A 21044-nucleotide genomic window follows, 5' to 3' on the forward strand; every position below is an offset into this window, starting at 1 on the left:
CCACGTTACCCAGAACCTTCTTTTTACCCCCCATGTATTTAAAAAAAGATTTCTTGTTATCCTTGATCTGGCATGCTAGTGCCAGTTCTATCTCCACCTTGGCCTTCCTAACAGCCCCCCTACAATCCCGAGCAATGGAGGTATAGTTCTCCCTGTTGATGGCCCCTCCCTTCCCTTGGGTGTACACCTCCTTCTTAGTTTTGAGATGTTCCTGGATGCTTTTGGTGAGCCATGGGGACTTTTGACCACACTTTGATCCATGTTGGGATTGCCACCCTTTGGGCTTGGAGGATCGTCTCCTTCAGGAACAACCACTCTTCTTGGGCTCACAACTCCCCTCCCCTCCGGGACCTCAGTGCCTCCTCGACTATTCTCTTTAGCTCATTGAAATCCACTCTCCTGAAGCCAAGGGCTGTTGTCTTGCTGCAGGCCTTTGCCACCCTGTGCTGGATGATGAATTCCAATGGGCAATGATCACTATCACCCAGGTGATTGAGCACCCGCAGTCCCCTCACCAGATTGTCACTTGTGGCCAGGACCAGGTCTAACAAGGCATTTCCCCTAGTGGGACTGTGCACCTCCTGGGTTAGATGGAGGTCCTGTAACATGGTTAGGAACCTATGTGAGTGGTCAGACCTGGCTGACTGCTCTTCCCAGTAAATGTCCAGATAGTTTAGGTCACCCATGATGACCACATCCTTTGACTTAACTGCCTCCACGAGCTGACCTGAGAATTGCCGGTCTAGCTCTTCTCCCTGGCTGGGTGGTCTGTAGTAGACTCCCACTGTTAAGTCCCTTTCCCCCTGTCCCTCTTTTATTCTGACCCAGAGCACTTCTGTCTGCCCCTCCTATTCCCCAGTGCTGCTCGTTGAGGATGTGAATTGTTCTTTGACATAGAGCACCACACCGCCACCTTTCCTCCCTGTTCTATCCCTCCTGTACAGCCCATACCCCTTGATGTTCACCACCCAGTCATGCATTGGATCCCACCACATTCTGGTGAGCCCCACTATGTTTGGGTTTGTGTTAGCTAGCAGGAGGGCAAATTCCTCCTTCTTGCTCCCCATACTATGAGCATTAGTGTATAGGCATTTAAGGCCTGCTGAAGGTGTATGCACTGCCCCCCTAATCCCAGGAGTATCCGAGTCTCTTACCTGGATATTTCTTGTGCTCATCATCAGTCTTGGCTGGGCTGTTCTTGTGGGCAACACTTGGTTTGGTGTTGCGAGGCTCCCTCCGACCTCATCCTCCCCTTCCCGCAACAAGCCTAGTTTAAAGCTCACTGGAGGAGATCAGCCAACCTGAAAGAAAACACATGCTTACCTTTGGGGGAGAGGTGAAGCCCATCTCACCCAAGCGTGTCTATATATATACATATATATAATCCATCCACTCTGCTATCTACCTTGGATGGGAATAACAGTCATATTAATGTTGCTATTCTATCCTCTGACCTTCTGACTGTGGGGCCATATGGTGCCACAAAAACAAATTGTAGTCTTAATTTAAGAGATATTTGTAAAGACTGAGAGTAAATTTGTGACAGAGATAAGAGATGGTCTTGGTTAGAGCTACCTGAAATTTGGTGTTTCAGTTTCAAGGCAAGTTCCAACATTTTGAAATTTATTTTCAGTGTGAATTGGAACAGAAGAATAATTCAGTATTTCCTATTAAATGTAATCTCCTCCCAAGTTAATTGAAATTATATAATTTATTTTAGCAAAGTTCCTATTGTCCTGTTTCTTTCCATATTCAAATTATGGTCTGTTGTTAAGTTTCAAGCACTGGTTACATTAGCAAACTGGTGCGTGAGCTTTTTGGGGTAGAGGCTTTGTGCCTGGTCACATCGTTATCCCTTTGATTCTTTTTTTTTAATTTCTTTCTGATTCTATTTGTAAATTTCTTTTCAGAAACTTCCCACTGTCTCCTAAGTATCAAGCATGATTTTTAAATGTATATGATGTGATGCTGAAATGTTAAAAATAGGGGATTTTTTACACTGATCTCACCCAGGTTCACTGTTAACATGTTATGTTCAAGTCTAAACATATGTTACATGTAATATATCTCCAAGGTTAATAATCACAGAATCTTCATTCAATTGTATTGAGATCTGGTCTATTTTATAAATGATATTCATTAAGGGCATCTATTTCTGTGGTCAGACAACACAACAGTTAAATTCTGCTTTCAGAAAATACTTTGAATCAATTAATTTTGAAGGAAAAATGCAAAAATTAATTTGTAATCCAGGCTTACTAAGTCTCACAGTACAATTATTTTCTAAAATATGCTTATAATACTATAGTTTAATGCATATGCAGTGTGACAGAATCAAGTATTAAAACAATTTAGGAATGGTATTTGATATAATATTTATCACTTAAGATGAAACAATATGCTACATTAATAAATGTTTGACTTTTGTCAAACAGATATTTTGTTATTGATGTATATAGAATACATTTATATTGCCAAGCTATTAAATATCTATCAAGTTGACATCCCACAACACAAACCACTGAAATATATGTTTCAAATGTTAAAGAGGATAGTCCATTATTGGAACACTGTAAATATTATGTATATTTTTATGGTGAGGTGTTAAAATTTCTACCACAAAGTAATCAATATTATCATAGAACTGTAAATTTGGACAAAGGTCATATAGTCCAACCCCTTTGCACAAAGGCATGTTCATCTGTTCCTAAACCATTCCAGATAGGAGTCAGTAGAGCCTCTCCTTGAAAACCTTCAGTGAAGGAAATTATGTAACTTCCTTAGAACACTTGTGTCATTATCTTATTGTTCTTACAGTTCCAAAGTTTCTTGTTCCTGATATTTTAACTAAATCTGTTTTGCTTCAGTTTAAACCCATTGCCTTGTATTCTGATCCCTGTGGCAAGGTAGAACCATTTTTCTTTATGGCAATCTTTGAAATATCTGAAAGCTGCTATCAAACATCTCCTTAATCTCCTTTTCTCCAAATTAATCACACATAGTTCCTTCAAATTTTCCTTGTACAGGTTGCATTTTGCCCCCTGTCACCTTCTGAATGCTCTCTAGTTTCTTCACAACTTCTTAAATTGTAGTATATAGAACTGTACATAATATTCAATCTGAAGTCTGGCCAGCACTGAGTACAGCAATGTTATCATCGCCTGTGTTTTGCACATATTTTCTTTTTTTGCAACACCATCACATTGCTGAATCATGTAGCGCTTCTGAACCACCACAGACCTCAGATCCTTCTCAGCAATGTCACTGCCAAGCCATTTATCCCCCATTCTATATTTCTGTATTTTATTTATATTCAGTAGATGTCTTTAGGCTCTAGACAATAAAGTGAAATTCAACAATTCTCTAATTTTCAAGATCCCTTTGAGCTCTAATTCTAACCTCTAAATTTTTTGCAAGTCTTCCTAGTTTTGTGTTACCTGCCAACTTGATCACAAGCTTTCAGGTCCTGCACCTAAGTTGTTAACAAGAATCTTAAAGAACATCAGATTCCAGAGCCCTGTGGAACCCCACTCAAATCTGCCGCGCTGATATTGATTCATTTATAATAGCTACCTTTCCTTGTTAGTAGCAGTTATTCTACTTAGCCCATATTTCTCCAGTTTACTTGTAAGAGTGTTATGTGTGACTGTGTAAAAAGCCTTACTAAGATGCAGGTATATTACATCCACTCAAGTCACCACACTAATTCCTAGTAAATATTTATGTTGACTGCTAGTGATCATCCCAATTGCTTCCTGGGGCTCCTCCTTTTCCCCCTACCTAAGAATAACACTATGTTATCCTTTCTCTAGTTCTTTAGACCCTTGCCTATTATTCCTGATTTTTTAAATATTATTGTGCCAGTAGCTCAAAGAATTCTTCAGCTAGTTCCTCTGCACCATGGGATGAATTCTGTTAGACCCTGCTGCCTTAAATTTGTTTAACTGTGCCAAAGCTCTTTGACATGCTCTTTACTGAGCATGATCTGCATCCCAGCATGAGCAGTGAACTTTTCATTTCTTTTACCTATCTTTTCTGTCTGATATAAAGTATGTGTAGAACCCTATCTTGTTGTCTTTAACACCCCAGCCAGTTGCATCTCATTTTTGCCTTTGCTTTCCTCATATTTTCCCCTGTGTATTCTTGTTATACTTTGGTAGAATCCCTTAGTGAATCACACTTCCATCCCTTGCCTGTATGTTTCTCTTCTGATTGAGAGGTATCTAAGCAACCCCCTGTCTACCAATATAAGTGTCCTGTGGTTCTTCTTATCTTTTCACTGTGATGAAATACCTTGTTGAGCCTACAAAACTACTAGTAGTTCTTCAGAATCTACCAGTCCTCCTAGATCTCTTTATCTATGCGGCTCCATGGAACCTTATTATTTCTCTTTGTTGGCCAAAATATGTCATTTTGCAGTCCATTATCTTTGTTGTACTACTCTTGGTTTTTGTGTGATGTACAATGTGGATTTTTTTTACCCATTTTTCTGTTGGTGGGAAAAAGGAACTTATTGCTCCTACATTTCTGGCAGCATATTTTCATATAACCTCAGATGATGCACGTGCAATTTTTTCAGTTAACAGAAAGAAAAATTAAATGAAAGGGGTAACATGACTCTTCCTCTGGGTTTCAAGAAGCAGGCAAACCTAGCCAATTGTGGCTAATATATCTTGCATTTGGAAGAGTGTCTATCTTTATCCCAGCTACACAGTTGGTCCAATAAAAGATATCACACTAAGAAATCCTTGCCTCTCTCATAATTCCTGGACCATCACAGCTATATCTACAATAAAAAAAAAAAAAATAAGGGCATCAACAAAAAACATATATCACATGTATGATAAATTATACCCAAACTCCATAGCCCTTTGTTTATGAATATAAAGATTCTTGGTAATTACCTTTGCCAATAGCTCAGCTTACACTACCTAGGGTACCACACTTATAGCTCCATGAAAACAATGTTGAAATAACAGAACTTACCTTCCCAGTGCTACAAACAGTATTTTGATATCAGAAACAATAAATACACCTTAGTGAAAATGTGCAGCTATAAGTTCAGAAGTAGTACTGGAGCAATGTGAGCTAAAACATAAACCCCCTCAGGTCATCCTTAAGCACTGAGCCCTAATTAACAATTAAATTATCCAGCTGAAAATAAGAACCATAATTTCAGCAGAACCAAATGAGTCTCAGTGCAGAACAGAATTACTATTACAAATCATGGGATCACATCTGTTTCTTATTGGTATACTGCAGAGGATGAGGGGGCCCTCTATTATAGCTTTTATATTCCTCAAAGACTGAAATGCGGAGAAAAGGAGACAGCACTCATTCATGAATCAGGATCATATAGAAGTGGCTGTAGGCCACAAGAATTTGTGTATGTTGTGAGGAGAAACATTGGTGGGGGACTGCCTGATTCCTGTGGCAAGGTAGAACCATTTTTGTTAGAAACTTTAGAGACTAAGAGAAATTTTTTTAGAGACTATGATTTTAGAGAGTTATTAGTTACATTGAAGAAAGAAAATTAAAAATGAGCTTTCCAGTAAAATATTTAATGCTATAGCCCTTACTCCCTCTGAATTAGAAGATGTGTTTCCAATATGCCTCCCGTCATCATAGCCCTTAGCTCCTACCCTTACAATGCACATCATTCCTTGTGACTCTATTTGCCTGACATAAGGTTATGTTGTGCACTTAAATAAGTGAGGAAGTTGTGTTTTCCTAATTCAGGAAATAATTCTGTGTAACCTCCCCAGTCATCAGGATTCATGAGAAATAGAGTCTAGGGATAGAAGTTACACATAAACCGGTTTAAGTGATCAGAAACTAGTTTAAATCTGCAATAGAACATATGTTCAGTGCACATACATCAGTTTCAAAATGGCTGAAACCAGTTTGAGATAAAGCTGGTTGAATGTAGTATCAGACTTAACTGATTTGGGTCAAACCAGTTTGTGCAATGTCTGTCCCTGACCCTTTCCTGATTTAAGTTAAATTAGAGTCCCCCCAGAATCCCAGATGCTTTGCAGCCCTGGGCTGGGCAGGGCTGTCTGCTGGAGCAGAGCAGGGTTGGCCTCACCCCTCTCCTTCTAGCCAGACCACTATCATTGCTCTGACTGGTTGAGGGACTGCAGCAGCTGCCAGGCTTCCCCCTGCCATGTGCACCCCCTGACTGGCCATGCTCATTGCTTAGGCGATGGGCAGGGGGGCAGGTGGAAGTGTCAGTGCCTCCTCCTGCAACTGCCAACTGATCGTTGCAACTGCTCCCAGAAGTGGCTGCAGCCACTCCTGGAAGTGGCTGCAGTGATCAGCCATTGCAGGATTGGTTGTGGGGTCTCTCCGGACATCGAGATTGGTCACGGGGGGAATCATCTCCAGTCAGCAGGATAGGCCGCAGGGGACACCCCCCCCCCCCCGTCAGTGAGACTGACTAAGGCGGCACCAGTAGCCCATGACCTACCCCTACCTCCCTGGCAGCCTAAGCAGGGATTCCCCCCTCCCACCCCTCTCCCATGGCAAAGACCCCAGTGCAGGGACCCAGAATCTGGCCATGCCCCCCACCCCTCCATGCTAGTTACTTCTGAGAGGTGTCTGTGTGGCTCTCCAATTTCACTGTAAGAAAGGGCAGACAGCTAGTGGCTTGCAAACGCAAATGCACCCTGCAGATAACAAGAGCTTGAAACTAATAAAAGATGTTTTCTTTTGTAGGGCTTGATGGACTGATAAAGTTTGTTCTGACAAGCAACCTGCTGGCTGCAATCTGTCAGTCTTCAAGAGGAGACAGAGAAGGTGTTAGAAATGACCTGGTTTGCAGAAAGTATGAAGAAGCAGGGTGAGGGAGATTGAAAAGCTCCGTATCATCAACAGATGCCAGGTCTAGCAACAGGACATGGCTGGTGAACTCAGACTGGTGGAGTAGTGGAGCATCCCATGGGAGTGGGGGCAGGGGGAGGAGTTTGCAGCCAGCCAAGATTGCTACCATACAGAGTGCTAGATGACTGCAACCCTCCCCACCCCCACTCCTGGATGGCTGCAAACCCTCCCCCCCCCCACACACACACTCCTTTGGGATGCTCCACCACCCCACCAGTCTGAGTTCATCAGCTGTGCATGCTAGCAACACTTCCACCCCTTGAGCATCAAGCAGGCAAAAGCCTGGGACTCTGCAGAAAGGGTTGGGGTTTACACCCCCTCCCTAATCAGAGCATCCTGCTCAGGCCTGGCATTGCTCCCCCTTCAGCTCAGCACTTTGGAAGGGAAGGGAGGGCTGCTCTAGTGCCCCCCAGCTTCTAGTCTGAGCCACTGCAGGCATGTGCCTGCATTTCTGAAATGAAAAGCGAATGTCTACCCACCTCAAAATCTGTTTACACTCTGCCAGTTAGACTAACCTGCAAAGTCTGAATCAATTCAGGTTCAGGCTTTATGAATGTCTGTCCCTAGCCAGAAAGAACATTGTATGTCTGTAAACTGTATTGCATATATATGGTGCTGCTACTAATATGCCAGGCCTTGCATCCTGAAAATATGCAAACAGCTAATGCAAAAAGCATGGATACTTACCATTACTGTTCACATCTCTACTACTGACTGTGCCAAGGGGACAGGGGACAAGGCAAGGGGACTTCAGTCTCTGTCTCAGGAAACGTGAGCAAATAGCCTGGCTCTTGATTGTAGAAGAAGTCCTGTCTCCTGGGGACCTTTTAACTGTACATTTTTTGACACTACTGATGATACTTGGGTCCATCCTCAGATATGCCAGGTGTATGGTGATAATGTTGGACTGCCATGGCAAGATCCAGTCCCACTCCTTGTAGTATGGAGTTGTAATACAGTCAGAACCCAAGCAGTGATTAGCACTTTTTGCCTACTTCAGGGGTACTCTGGCCTTGGAATACTACTACAAGTCACTGTCATGACTAGGGCAGTCAAGCCTAATAAGTGGTCTCAGAATCAGGAATCCAAATCCAAAGCTTGTGAGTCAAGACAGAGTTTGGAGATCATGATCGAGATAAAATCAAGATGCCAAAGCTATGGTCAGGAACAGGCCATGAAGCTAGAATGGACCCAACATTAAAAAGCCAGAATCAAGAGGCTATGAGTAAAGTCAAGGTCAGGACCTGAGAGTCAGTCAGGAAGAAGGCAAGTCAGTGATTAGACACAGATACCAGTAGCACAGGGAGGAAGATAAGGGACTGAAGTCAGGACAAGGTGCTCTGATCAGGGTGACATACAAGTTCACTAGAAGGAATGGGACAGCAGTAACTTCCTCCTAGCACAGCAGCCAATGACTGGCTGTTAGAAGAATAACCTATCCCCCAGCTACAGTGATGACTCACCACAGCTGTTTGGTTTTGTAGACATCTATTTTTCTGTGATTCTTTTTGAATGCTTGCTATAACTTTGCTTATCTCCAGGAGTACAAGAAGGTCTAAGGCCACTGCGTAAGTTCCAAAGCTGGAGTGGTGAGCACTAGACATCTTTGGTCATCAGGAGAAAAGCAGGGTTAATGGGCTTCTAAGGTCTCCAGTCTCTGGAGGTTCTGAACAGAAAAGGGAAAAATTTGACTAAATGGCAAAATTGAAAAGATGAGGTCAAATTCAAATCATTATGACCTTAGAGCATTGGAGGTCATTAGTGGTTAGAAAGGTAAACAAAGCAGCTTGCTCAGAGAGGTTAACAAAGTAGTGGGCACAAGCAGTTAGTGGAATATATGGCTAAATCAGGGTGGGTCAACTGTACGCAAAAAGCTGAACAATGGAATTTGAATTTACTCTGATTAAGGAGAAGTTACACTTTTTTTCATTGAGTTGCATCATGTGTATACAGCTTCCCTCTCCCCCCCTCATTTTAGTAGAGCAGTTAGTGATTTTGAGTTAACTTTGTGTATGTAAAAATAGAATAAGGACTCTGTGCTTTTGCTTTAACAATAACAACTTCCTTTCTCTGTTGAAGCTTCCATTAATAGTAGGATAATGTATTTTGTAAGACTGGAAGCTGAAACAGCTTTATAAATTGCTCCAGTTTTCTAGTGTAACTATTCCTGACCATTAGACAATTTGTTCCATACTCCCTCAGTATTTTTTTCTAAATTTTGCACAAAATCCTGTGTGTTTGAGATGCTTAAGATTAGAATTTGTCAATTAAAACCTCACCTACAGCCCCTCTATAGCTATGTTTTATCTGCATTTGAAAGTTCTGCCTCCTGCTTATGTTCTAGGCCAACCTGTAATTAGTTTCAATTGCTGTCTTCACTCATATCATCCTCATTGTCAGGTATTTTGAGCAATTGTATGTGATTCCTTCATAAGATTTGGCCTTCAAATTACTTCACATGACTCCTCTTAGATTACCTTAACTTTAACTGGCCACCATCCATCTTGTCACATTTGCACCGCATCATTGTTTTTTAACTGTGAAAGTTATATTGCCCCTTTTGTTGTATGTCTGCATCTCACTGTACTTTCCCAGTCCTTTCTGCACTATCATGGACTCCTTTTTTACCCTTCATTTTTGCCCCACATCAGATAGTCAAATTTTATATTACTGTTTCATAGTTTCATAGTGCTTAGGGTCAGAAGGGACCTAAACAGATCATCAGGTCTGACCCTCTATCCTGGGCAGAAACAAGTGCGGGGTCATAACATCCTAGCCAAGTATCTGTTCAGCCTCCTCCTAAAGACCCCCCAAGGCAGGAGAGAGCACCACCTCCCTTGGGAGCCCATTCCAGAGCCTGGCAATCCTAACTGTAAAGTAATGTCTCCTGATGTCCCACCTGAACCTTCTCTCTAACAATTTGTGTCTGTTATTCCTAGTAACATGTGGTGGTGCCCTGGGGAACAGAACCTCACTCAGTTCCTGCTGGTCCCTCCTGGTGAGGTTGTAAATGGCCACCAGATCCCTTCTCAGCCTTCTCTTGTGGAGGCTGAATAGATTCAGGCCCTTCATCCTCTCTTTGTAGGGCCTGCCCCACTGCCCCTTGATCATGCGAGTGGACCTCCTCTGGATCCTCTCAATGCTAGCCACATCCCTCTTGAAGTGCGGCATCCAGAACCGGATGCAGTACTGCAACTGTGGCCTGACCAATGCCGCATAGACGGGAAGGATCACCTTCCTGGACCTGCTTGTGATGCATCTGTAGATGCACAACAAGGTCTGGCTAGCCTTACTGACCGCTTCCTCACATTAGCAGCTCATGTTCATCCTGGAGTCAATAATGACTCCAAGATCCCTTTCTGCTACTGTGTTGACAAGAAGCGTGTTCCTCAGCCTGTAGGTGTGTTGCTGGTTCTTTCTCCCTAGATGCAGCACCTTGCAGTTGTCTGTCTTGAATTCCATTTTATTCTCATCAACCCACCTCTGTAACCTGTCTAGACCTAGCTGAATTCTGTTCCTCTCCTCCAGCGTGCCCACCTCGCCCCACATCTTGGTGTTGTCAGTGAATTTGGACAGCATGCTTTCCACACCCACATCCAGATCACTGATAAAGATGTTGAACAGTACAGGCCCCAGGACTGAGCCCTGGGGGACTTCACTGCCTACATTCCTCCAGGTTGAAAATGACCTGTCCACTACTCTCTGGGTGCAACCATCTAGTCAATTTGCCACCCATCTGATTGTTGTAGAGAAGTTCCACAGGAGACTTTCCATACTGCAGTGGTGTTGTCCATTAGTTGAGTAGCATCAAGCATGGATATTTTCCTTCCTCCTTTGATTTTTAAGAAGGTACTTCACAATGCATATTCTACATTCTGCCAGTCCATTGCCTTGAGCATTTTGGGGGCTATATATCTCATGACAGAAGTCATATGCTTGAGCATAGTTTGAAAATTCCCTGTTCTTGAACTGCGGTCCATTGACAATAATTACAGTTCTTGGAATAACACAATGTTTGAATATAGATGCATGCCTAATGCCTTGTCACTGTGATATCTTCAAGCATCAATGCTTCTGGGAAATTACTATAGTAGTCTGTTATAATCAGGTGGTCATGTCTTCCCAAGCTGAACAGGTCAATCCCTACTTTGTCCCATGGAATACTATGTTTTGCAGGGGTATCAATTGTTCTCTTGCTAGACATCCCGGTACTTCTGACACATCCCACACTTGTTCACTGTGGCTTCAATATCACTATATTTCCAGGGCCAAAAGACTACATCCCTGGCTCTTTTTTTTATTTGGTTATTCCTAGATGTCCTTCATGTATTCATTCCAAACTTTTATTTCTTATCCCTGCAGGAATCACAACCTGTGTAACCTTCAAGAGTACTCCTGAGGTCACTAACAGTTTTTTTTATATTGAAAATATGTACGTGGGAAATGTGGTTTCCTTGGTCCTTATTGCTTGTCTTACTGCATGCAAAGTTTCATTGATGAGTTTCTTTCACCAGTTTATTCCAAATACCTGGAAATACATTGCATGATGCTTTAATCATGCTCACATGTATGGTTACAGTTCATTTCAGATCATTAGGTTGAGGACCACTTGATGGAGGGTATGCTCTTGAAAGCATGTGGGCCACTGCTAAGTAGTGTCCAAGTAGGAATTCCAGAGCCATATCATATTTGAGAAGTAACCACTGTATTTTTGATGATGCATCTCTAAGTTTTTTTTTAATATTTCAGTCAATTTTGTGATAATTTTTCTGCAATGAATCTCTGACTGTATAGTCAAGGGTGTCTTTTGCAATGTGTACATATATTTTTCTGTTGTTGTCATAGCTCTTAGATGCACATGAGATTGGCAACCATTAAGTTTTATTATACTGTAATAATACTGCTCCCAAGCCATCCTTGGAGTCATCCTTGGAGAGTTTCATGTATTTTAAGGGGTCAAAGGATTGCAGTAATGGGAATGATGTCAATATATATCTTAGATCATTAAAGACACAGCAGAGACTTCCTATGCATGAAGAAGAGTGACTGCACCCGAAAGCTTGCTAAGAACTATTTTTCCCAACTACTCAGTTGGTCTAATAAAAGATTCACACTAACTCAAAGGAACTTGCCTGCCTATGTCCTTAGACCAACATGGCTACAACCACAAACCCAGCTTAGATCATTACATTCACTTTCATGCTCTGGCATCCAGGCCCATTCTGTGCCTTTAGGTAGAAGATGCCTTAGGTGAGTTGTACAAGCTGTATAGTTAAGTATAAACTTGCTGACATAATTCAACACTCCTAGCAATCTTTGAATTCCCTTTTTATCTTCAGGCTTTGGCATGTTCAGTATCACTCAAACCTTTGAGTTGTAATGTAAAATCCCTTTTGAGGTCACCTGTTTGCCCAAATATGTTATTTCCATTTTCTGAAACTGACATTTGCCTTCATTCAATTTAAGTTCGTTAGCTATTGAAATTTACAGTCTGTTTCTCAGTCATTCCAGATACTCAATGGCAATACTTCCTAAAATTATGATGTCATCAATACAGACCTTCATATTTGCCAGAGTGTCTATCATCTAACTCATTGTATGGTAAAATACTTCTGGAGCAGAGCATACTCCAAAAGGCAGTCTTACCAGCTAAAATGGTATGTTAAAAGTGTAGATATTGGAGCTATCTGTGTCCAAGGGAATTTGTTGAAATCCTGCTAATGCATCTAATTTGCTGAAGAATTTGACTCTTGCCATCTTTGAAAACAGTTCATTTATGGTGGGTAAGCAAAATTGTTCTTTTTAATGTTTTTGTTCAATTCCTTTTGGATCCATACACAACTGTTGTCCTCTTTTTATTCTCTACAGTTACAAGAGAATGGACCCAATCTGTTAGTACTTCTATTCTCCTAATGATACCATGTTATGCTATGTTATATAGCTCTTCTTTTAGTCTTTTTCTTTAGTTATGTGGAACTTTTTGTGTGGCATGTATTACTGATTCTGCATCTGCTCTTAACTATACTTTGAACATTACTAGGTGGCACCCATTCCCTGTGAATAGAACTTCATATGATGCTATTATTGCCTTCAATTTGCTTCAGTGCCATCTTTCAAATGATGGCCAGAAAATGGTATTTAGAGGATTGCTTATACGAATTGGCTTGTAGGTAAAGTAGATATTTACTAGAACAATGATCTAGGGCAATGGCAAGGGTTAATTGATTTCTAAAAGCCTGTTTGTCACAAAGTTTAGTGACAAAGGCCCACTGTGTCTGACACAGGCAAGCAGTAAGCAGAAACACAGGCTGGGAAATTGAAGACATGTACCACACTGGTCCATAACAGAGATAAGGGACTCTGCAGCATTGGCACCGGGTCACAGTGCCCAGCTGCCCAGCCCTTGGGATTTCCAGTTTTGGTGGCAGAACAAATTAGGAAGCCTGGGAAATAACCAAATTAGGATCTGTGCATCTGATGGGTTTGTGAAACAAAAGGATATGCTGACAGGACAGAATGTGGACAGAATGATGACCACAGGGAGACCAATCAATGGACCAGGAATGAAGAGTCATCAAAGAAGGAAAAAGATACAAAAGGAGGGATTTCAGAGTGGCAAAGGGTCCCTAAGAGGGGAGCCCAAGACCACCATGGACAGAGGGCATACCACCAATCTGTCTCACCCACCCTACTGGAGGGGTGGGCCTTGGCCTTTGACCTCCAGGTTTCTGACATCTGACATTCAAGAAAGAACCTCAAGGTGAAGCTTGCATACTGGCTAGACATACCTTCTCTCTGATGACAGGTCTAGGACTGGTAAGTATAGAATTATTTGCATTATTCTTATTTGCTATCACTGTATATCAATAAAATCCACCTATTATCAAATAAAGAGGTTGTGGTCAGTCTGACGGTTTGAGTCCACCCAGAGCAAGGTATCTGGGTCATAAATCCAGTGCCAACATCAACCTATGTTATGTAACCTCTTAATTAGGTTGTACATGTGTACAAGCCCAAAACAGGTTGTTTTCCTTTGCAGACCACCCAAACCTTTGTATCACAGTGCGTATGTCTACACGTTCAATTAATTTGAAGTAGGCTTACTGCTCTGGAAAAAATACTGCTCAGTAAGCCTACTAAGGAGCAAATTGACATGTGCTCCCTCTTTGGAGCAGATTTGCTCCCACCCTGCTCTGCCCCCCTGCAGCAGCCAGGGGGAGCTCCAGAATCCCCCTGATTGCTACTCCAGGGATTGGCAGGGAGCATGGGGCCAGGAGACAGATGTCTCCTGGCACTGTACACATGAGGAAGGGTCCTGATGTGCAGAGAGCAGGAGTGCTGCTGCAGAGCTCTCCTTCCCTGTGCACACGGGAACAAGCTCTGTGCCCAGTGGGGCTTCCCTGTGGCTGGCCAGGACCTGTCCCCATCTAGGGCAGGTCTGAGCCAGCTCCAAGCTACATCCCTCCCCTGCAGCTTTTATGAAGCCATGTGCCCCAATTGCCCGATCAGGGCATGGGGCTGGAAAGAGTCCCCTCCCCTTCAGCTCTTTCTGAGCCCTGTGCTCCAATCACCTGATTGGGACATGGGGATTGGAAAGAGCTGCAAGTGAGGGGGAGTTTTCCCAGTCCCCTGTCCCAATTGCCCAATTGGGATATGGGGATGGGAAACAGCTGTGGGGGAGGGGCAGATCTCGGCCTCCTGTCCTGATCCACTGTTGAGGCAGGTAGCAGTGAGCCTCTGGTTGAACAGGAATTTCCCTCTCAGCCTCAGGCAGCCGGGAGCTGTCCACCGGAGCAGCAGGGGAGGGGGACAGCTAGCAGTGAGCCCCCAGCTTGGTGAGGATTCCCTGCTCAGCCTGGGGCTTGCTGCTAGTTGCCCCACTGGTAGCTCCCAATCCCAGTGCTGCTCAGCTTCCAGGAGCCCCACAGGAGACCTGGTCCCCATGCTGATTGGCTCCTGGCTCCGATTATGGAGCTGGGGCCTGGAGCTCCCTACTGCTGGGACAGAGGGACATTGTCCCAGTTGGGGGTCCATGCTCAGAGTCCACCCCAGCAGCAGGCAGCTCCTGGGGGTAGGGAGCAATCTCCCAACCCCTGCTCTGATCATGTATCTGGGGCTAGAAGCTGCCCACTGCCAGGACAGGGGGACATTGTCTCGACCCGGGCTCTGAGCTTGGATCCTACCCTAGTAGTAAGTTCTGGAGCTCCCCTAGCAGCTCCTGTGGGAAGGGATTGTTCTCCTGACTCCTGCTGTCTGGGCTGACCAGGAGCAAATTTGCCCCTGGTCACCCATCTGCACATGGGCTACTGTGCAGCAGCTACTGTCAACCCCATTGACTAACTGACTGCACAGTAAGTGTCAGCATGTGTAGACAGTGATGCTTTACCATGCAGTCAGTCAGTCAACTGTGCAGTAAAGCATCTCGTGTGCCCAGTTTGAATGTGTACTCTCCCACATTAAGGAGCCCCTCACTCCCCTCTTTTTCAATTTCTGTGATTAGTTTTACTTCTGCAAATGTATCTTGTAGGTAACACAAGTGCCATTTTTCTGCATTTTAATTAGCTAGTGTATGAGTGTTTGAGGTTTCTTTGAATTGTACTCAGGAACAGCTCTTCCTCCATATTGGAGTCTGCTTTTTATATATTACCACATATGTTTTCCTACTTTCTCTGCACATTTTAGCATAATGGTTCTGTTTATTACAGTGTCTACATTTTTGCCTGAATGCTTTCTATATGTCAGCATGGTGGCAACCAGCATGAAATGTTTATTGCTTCCCAAGTGACTTTGCTTGCCCAGCTTAAAATCTGTGGACTTTTCTTTTGCTGGGTTAGTGATAGCATTTACAGTCATTTTTTGTATGTCTTCCTTTAGGCTTTTTACTTGTTTTTGTGCTTGTTCAGCAGCTTGGCATATACATGTTGCCCTTTTATACATGTTGCCCTTTATAGTGTCAGGTCCCTTTCCCTCATAGACTTTTGTACTGTAACATTCTAGGACTGTCTGGTCTTTAATGTAATGAGAGAATTGGTAAGTATTCCATGCTGGCAGGACTGACTTTTTCATTTCAACTCTGTAACAAATTCATCCACTATTTCCCCCTCATTTTGTCTTCTCATCCTGAACATGTACCTCTTGTAAGTAATATATTTTTCAAAGAATTTAATGATATTCAAACTTTTCATTATTTCTTCAAGGCTTTCCTTTTTTTCCCTCTTCCCCTTCAATATGGTAGGCATACATCCAGCGCTTCACTGACTACAACTGTTAACAACAGTAGAACAATCTTTTACTTGTCCTGTAATTTATCTGCCCCTGTGGCTTTTATATACAGCTCAAATTGCTGTTTTAACTTTTTCTAGGCATTTTCATCATTCCCCTTGATTCTCAAGGGCTAAGGGCAGGGAAGAAAAGGGGAGTTTGCTTGCAGATGCACAGGTTGTGTAGCAGGCATTTTTGTGTCACTGCTTTCACTAGGTCTTCCAGTATGTTGTGCAATTCACCTCTAATGCCATATATCTTGAGGCTTGTAATGTTCCAAAACTCTTAATTACAAACATAAATTTGTATACACCTTTATACATTGAGGTAACAGTGGTTAGCCTTTTCCTATTCTGTCACCCAGAAGTGTGTGCTGGCCTCACTAAATTGTCTCCTGCAAGGTCACACTTACTGAACATGCTATGTGTCCAGGAGGACTTACTTTATGTCACACTCCACATTGCTGGACTCTTCAGGCCCACTGAACACTTTCTCTGGGCTGCAAGAGAGACGATACTGCTATGGAGACGGCAAGGCTCACTTTCTGTATGGAAAGAAGAAATCATGTCCAATTGTCAGAGATTGTGTCCAATGGTATATGGGGTGTGCAGCATTTTTATTAGTGAAATCTACAGCTTGGACTTTGAATCAGATCTTGGGTCTAAATAATCACCACTCCTAATGATCCCAAATCAATAATTACATTCATGATTAAGAGCATGTCATTTCCATCAAAAAATATGAGCCATCATTGTTCTACATCTGAATTAGCACTCACCACATAATACAGGTTCACTATTTTCTGAATTAATATAACAAGAAATAAAATGCCCATATGTGACTAAATATACAATTTTATCAGGGAAAGACACCAGAAAAGATAAACATGTGGCCTTCTGAGAGTAGATACTGAAGCACTGAAAAGTTAAAAAGAATTTAATCAACCTTGGGATAAATACGGTTATTTCACAAGCACAGCTATGAAATTTATTGTGTACTCAAAGGATGAGATTAACAACAAGACAATTGACTGACTGTTGTCAGAGGTAGACTGCTAGAGATCAAAAAAGATGAAAAGGAAAGCTATTCTGTTCACAGCTTCTGTAAGAATCCAATGCCAAAAGGTTCTCATAAGCCACCCCTTTTTTAATATGAGGGAGGGCTTTGTGGGGACAGGGGAGGGAGGAATGGTGTGAGGAGAGCAGTGATCATTTGAGAAGGACAGAGGATTATTTTTTTCATTGAACTTGAACTTGAACCTTCTTCAGCCTTATGGAGGTGTCTGATGTTTCCAAGCCTCAGCAGGTTCTGAAGTATCTCTGAAACCCAGATTAATAGCTTAGACCAGAGAAATTGCCCTGGGTTATATTGTTAGTATATCAACACTCAAGTGACATCAAATTGTTGCTTATGATGCAGAAAAGGAAGACGTGTTCAATTAATATTTCATGTTTTGTATTTGGAAACAGGAGTATATCATCCTGCTTCTCACAGGAGGATTATGAAGTACTTTCCATAACTGAGGTTGTTATTACATAGCATTTGCTAAGGAGACACGCTATGAAATGAGCAAGCCCAGGTAATTTGCACTCAGGAATCCTAAAGAGAGTTGAACCATGAATACTCATTTTTAATACAACTGAGAATATCAGAGAAGTTCCAGAACACTGTCGCCTGCCCACCCGCCCTCCCGCCTGCCCCCGCACAACTCCTGGACAACCCACCGCTTCAGAAATCTGCAGCACTTCCACATCCCACTTAACTTTCCCTTAAACCCAATTATTTTCTTTAAGACAACCTCCTGCACTGGGACCTGCCACTTACCAGGTATATTAGAGTCCTGCCCATTCTGGAGTACCCAACAGACTAAAAAATCCCAAATGTCTGCTATAATTGGCAAACCATATGTACTCCATTAAAATGTTTTCTGTTCCCCTCCACCCCACATTCATCCCCAGCCTCTCTTCATATCTTTTGGAGTTAGTTCACAGGGACTCCCAGGTGCCAATCTTCCCCTTCACTTCCCATGAGATCTCCTTTGCCTGGGCTTCTACCAGCTCTCTTTTTGCAGAAAGCAATCTTAAACTACCTTTCTGCCATTGTCTTCTTGCCCTGAACTCCCTGCTTTAAATTTCTCTCTCAGTTACCCGCAAACTCTACTGGTGGCTCAGATGAGGTCAGTTGTTTTTCAGGGTTTTTATCAATTCCCATTTTTTTTAGGTGATCCTCCTTAAGAGCTCCACCACTTGCCTTTCATCCTGGGTAGTAGATCAGCTCTCCTTAAAGAGTCCAATCATCCTATTACATGGTGAAAATATTTAAAAAAGGTCAAGCAAGGTAGCCAAGGCATTTATGTTCAAATCCAATTCCACTGTTTAAATTGGTTAGTGGCACCTACACAGCTAGCTTAGTATTTCAGGTTACTTATGAAGATTTTAGATTCTACTTATTCGTGGGAAGGTGCATAAGTCCATATAAGTCTCAAAAAACAATATTGACAGAATTCTTCTTTCCAAACTGAAGTCCTAGTTTTTCTAGTCTTTCCTGGTTTGGCAGCTGCTTCAGGTCCCTGAATTTTGGTCATCTTTCTCTGTACCTTTTCTAATTCTACTATATGTGGAGATGTGGAGACCAGAACCGTACATAATATTCAAGATGTGGGTGCACAATGGATTTGTATAATGGCACAGTGATGTTCTCCATTTTGCTTTACATTCTTAACAATGCCCAACGTTCTACTGGCTGTTTTGGTCACCACTGCACATTACGCCAATATTTGTAAAGAACTATCTAAAATGACTCCAAGATCTCTTTCCTGAATTGTAACAGCTGGTTCAGAACCCAGCATTATGTACCTATCTTTGCATTCATTCCGGCACTGCGCATATCTTAGAGATATCTATTTTTTTGGCTCTAATTTTAATCCACATTATTGATCTTCACAGTCTCTAGAATACAAAGGCAGAAATTAAAACTAGGATTCTTTCAAATTGGAGATGACCAAATGTTGAAACATTAGTGATTAATATAACTACTATTCTATATCTAAATTGCAGAAGTCCTACCTGTGATTGGACCTTCACTTTTGTAGGAACAGGACCTTTCATTCTACCTCTCAAACTGCTGGTGAACACATCTTAATTTTTCTGAATTGTCTGTAAGAGCAGTCATCAGTTCCCCAAAATAAAGATTACTTTAAATGTATTGTTTCTAAAAACAGTATTTGTGAAGTGATGTACAGCTTAGCCAATAAGCACTGATTAATACCATGTAATTGTATTTGGTTTTAGTGTCAAGTCAAATCCTCAAGTGCATTAAAGGGTATATGGGTGGATGCCGTAACTAGCCTTATTCTTAAAGACTATCATGGCCCAGAACAGCTCCTGGCAGTAGTTAGAACAGCTTCACAAGGGCCTTAGTTTGTTCCAAAACATAATAGCGTGCAGTGCAGTTGCACCCTACTTTTGCTGCCACTTTCCCTGGCTAACCTGAGTGCAGAGGGACAGCCTGCCCCACTCCTGCCCTTTACCATCTGCAGGCTGCAGCTATGCAGCATGCTGAACTCAACTGGGGACAGCACCATGAGCAGCATGTGGAATTCCTCTTCCTGCACCTGCTCCCTGCTGCTCCCCCACTGTGTTCACCACTGGCCAGATTAGGAGCTGGCCACTCTCCTGGCAATGGGATACAGCATTGTTCAGGCTCAATTCCCTTAAGCAAAGAAGAAAATGTAAGAATGTAGGAATCCCAATCTCCTACATCCTGGATGAGTACACCAGATACCAGCATACTGGACAAAAGTTGAACCTCCACATGAAACTTGTGTGCAACTCAAACCAATTTTTAATTTCATCAAGAAAAGATAGCCAATGTAGACCATTGAAAATGTTTTTGGTTTATCCACCAAATGACAAATATCACTTACTGACACAATATTTCTTCATAATATCAACCAGCATTCAAGGGAGATTAGTATTAGACCAAGACACTCAAGATATACATCGTTATTTCTAAGACATCATCTGAAAAACATACAAACAATCAGTGACATCATACCAAGAAGGTATATTTACACCAATAAAGTAATTGTATTACAGCTTCCAGCTGGCATGAAATCTATTATGAAGTGACTTCCTTATTACATGCATTGCAATATAACAATACATATCTGGGCCCCAGAATTAAGGCCCCAGTGTAATACATCATAGTTTATAAACCTTTTCCCATTATACTAACTTTGAATTGTATATATAGTAACAGTTAAAACACATCTCAGTCTCAAAATCATGATAGAGCTTAAGGCTTAATGGCTCCTGAATTTTACTTTCATCAAATTCTTTTTCTCTTGTGGGGTTTCTAATAATGAATTCCATGATCTGCCTTGTAAAATAAAAATGTGTGACAGAAATCCAAGTACCCATTTCCTGACTGAGTATCCAATACTGATTGGGTTTCCTGATATCTGAGTAGATGTAAAGTGCCTAATGCAGTACTTGGTAGCAAAATGAAGTTATCTAACAGCCAAGAAATGCAGTAAACATTTTTTGCAGAGGGCTCTTTTGCTGAGGACACATGTTTTGCACAGCAGTGAGACAGAGTATTGCCATCCTCATAACATAATGTTCAGCCTCATCTCTTTTTGCAAGCTTTCCCCTCAGATCTGCATTATGAGTTATAGTTGTCTGCTTTAGGAAATAGAATACTTGGATTCTGCATGGCTTCATAATATATATGAAGGAGGACAAGAGAGCTTTGGTCTTGTGCCTTGAAGGAATATATATCCTCTCACATAATTGCAAGGGAAAATAAGTATAATAACAGTTAATAATCATAACTGGCAGGGCACTATTTGAATATTGAGGATGACACTAAGATATGGGAGTGTACACCACCACTGGCAG

The sequence above is a fragment of the Alligator mississippiensis genome, chromosome 4, assembly GCF_030867095.1.
Source record: "Alligator mississippiensis isolate rAllMis1 chromosome 4, rAllMis1, whole genome shotgun sequence".
Taxonomy (NCBI): domain Eukaryota; kingdom Metazoa; phylum Chordata; order Crocodylia; family Alligatoridae; genus Alligator; species Alligator mississippiensis.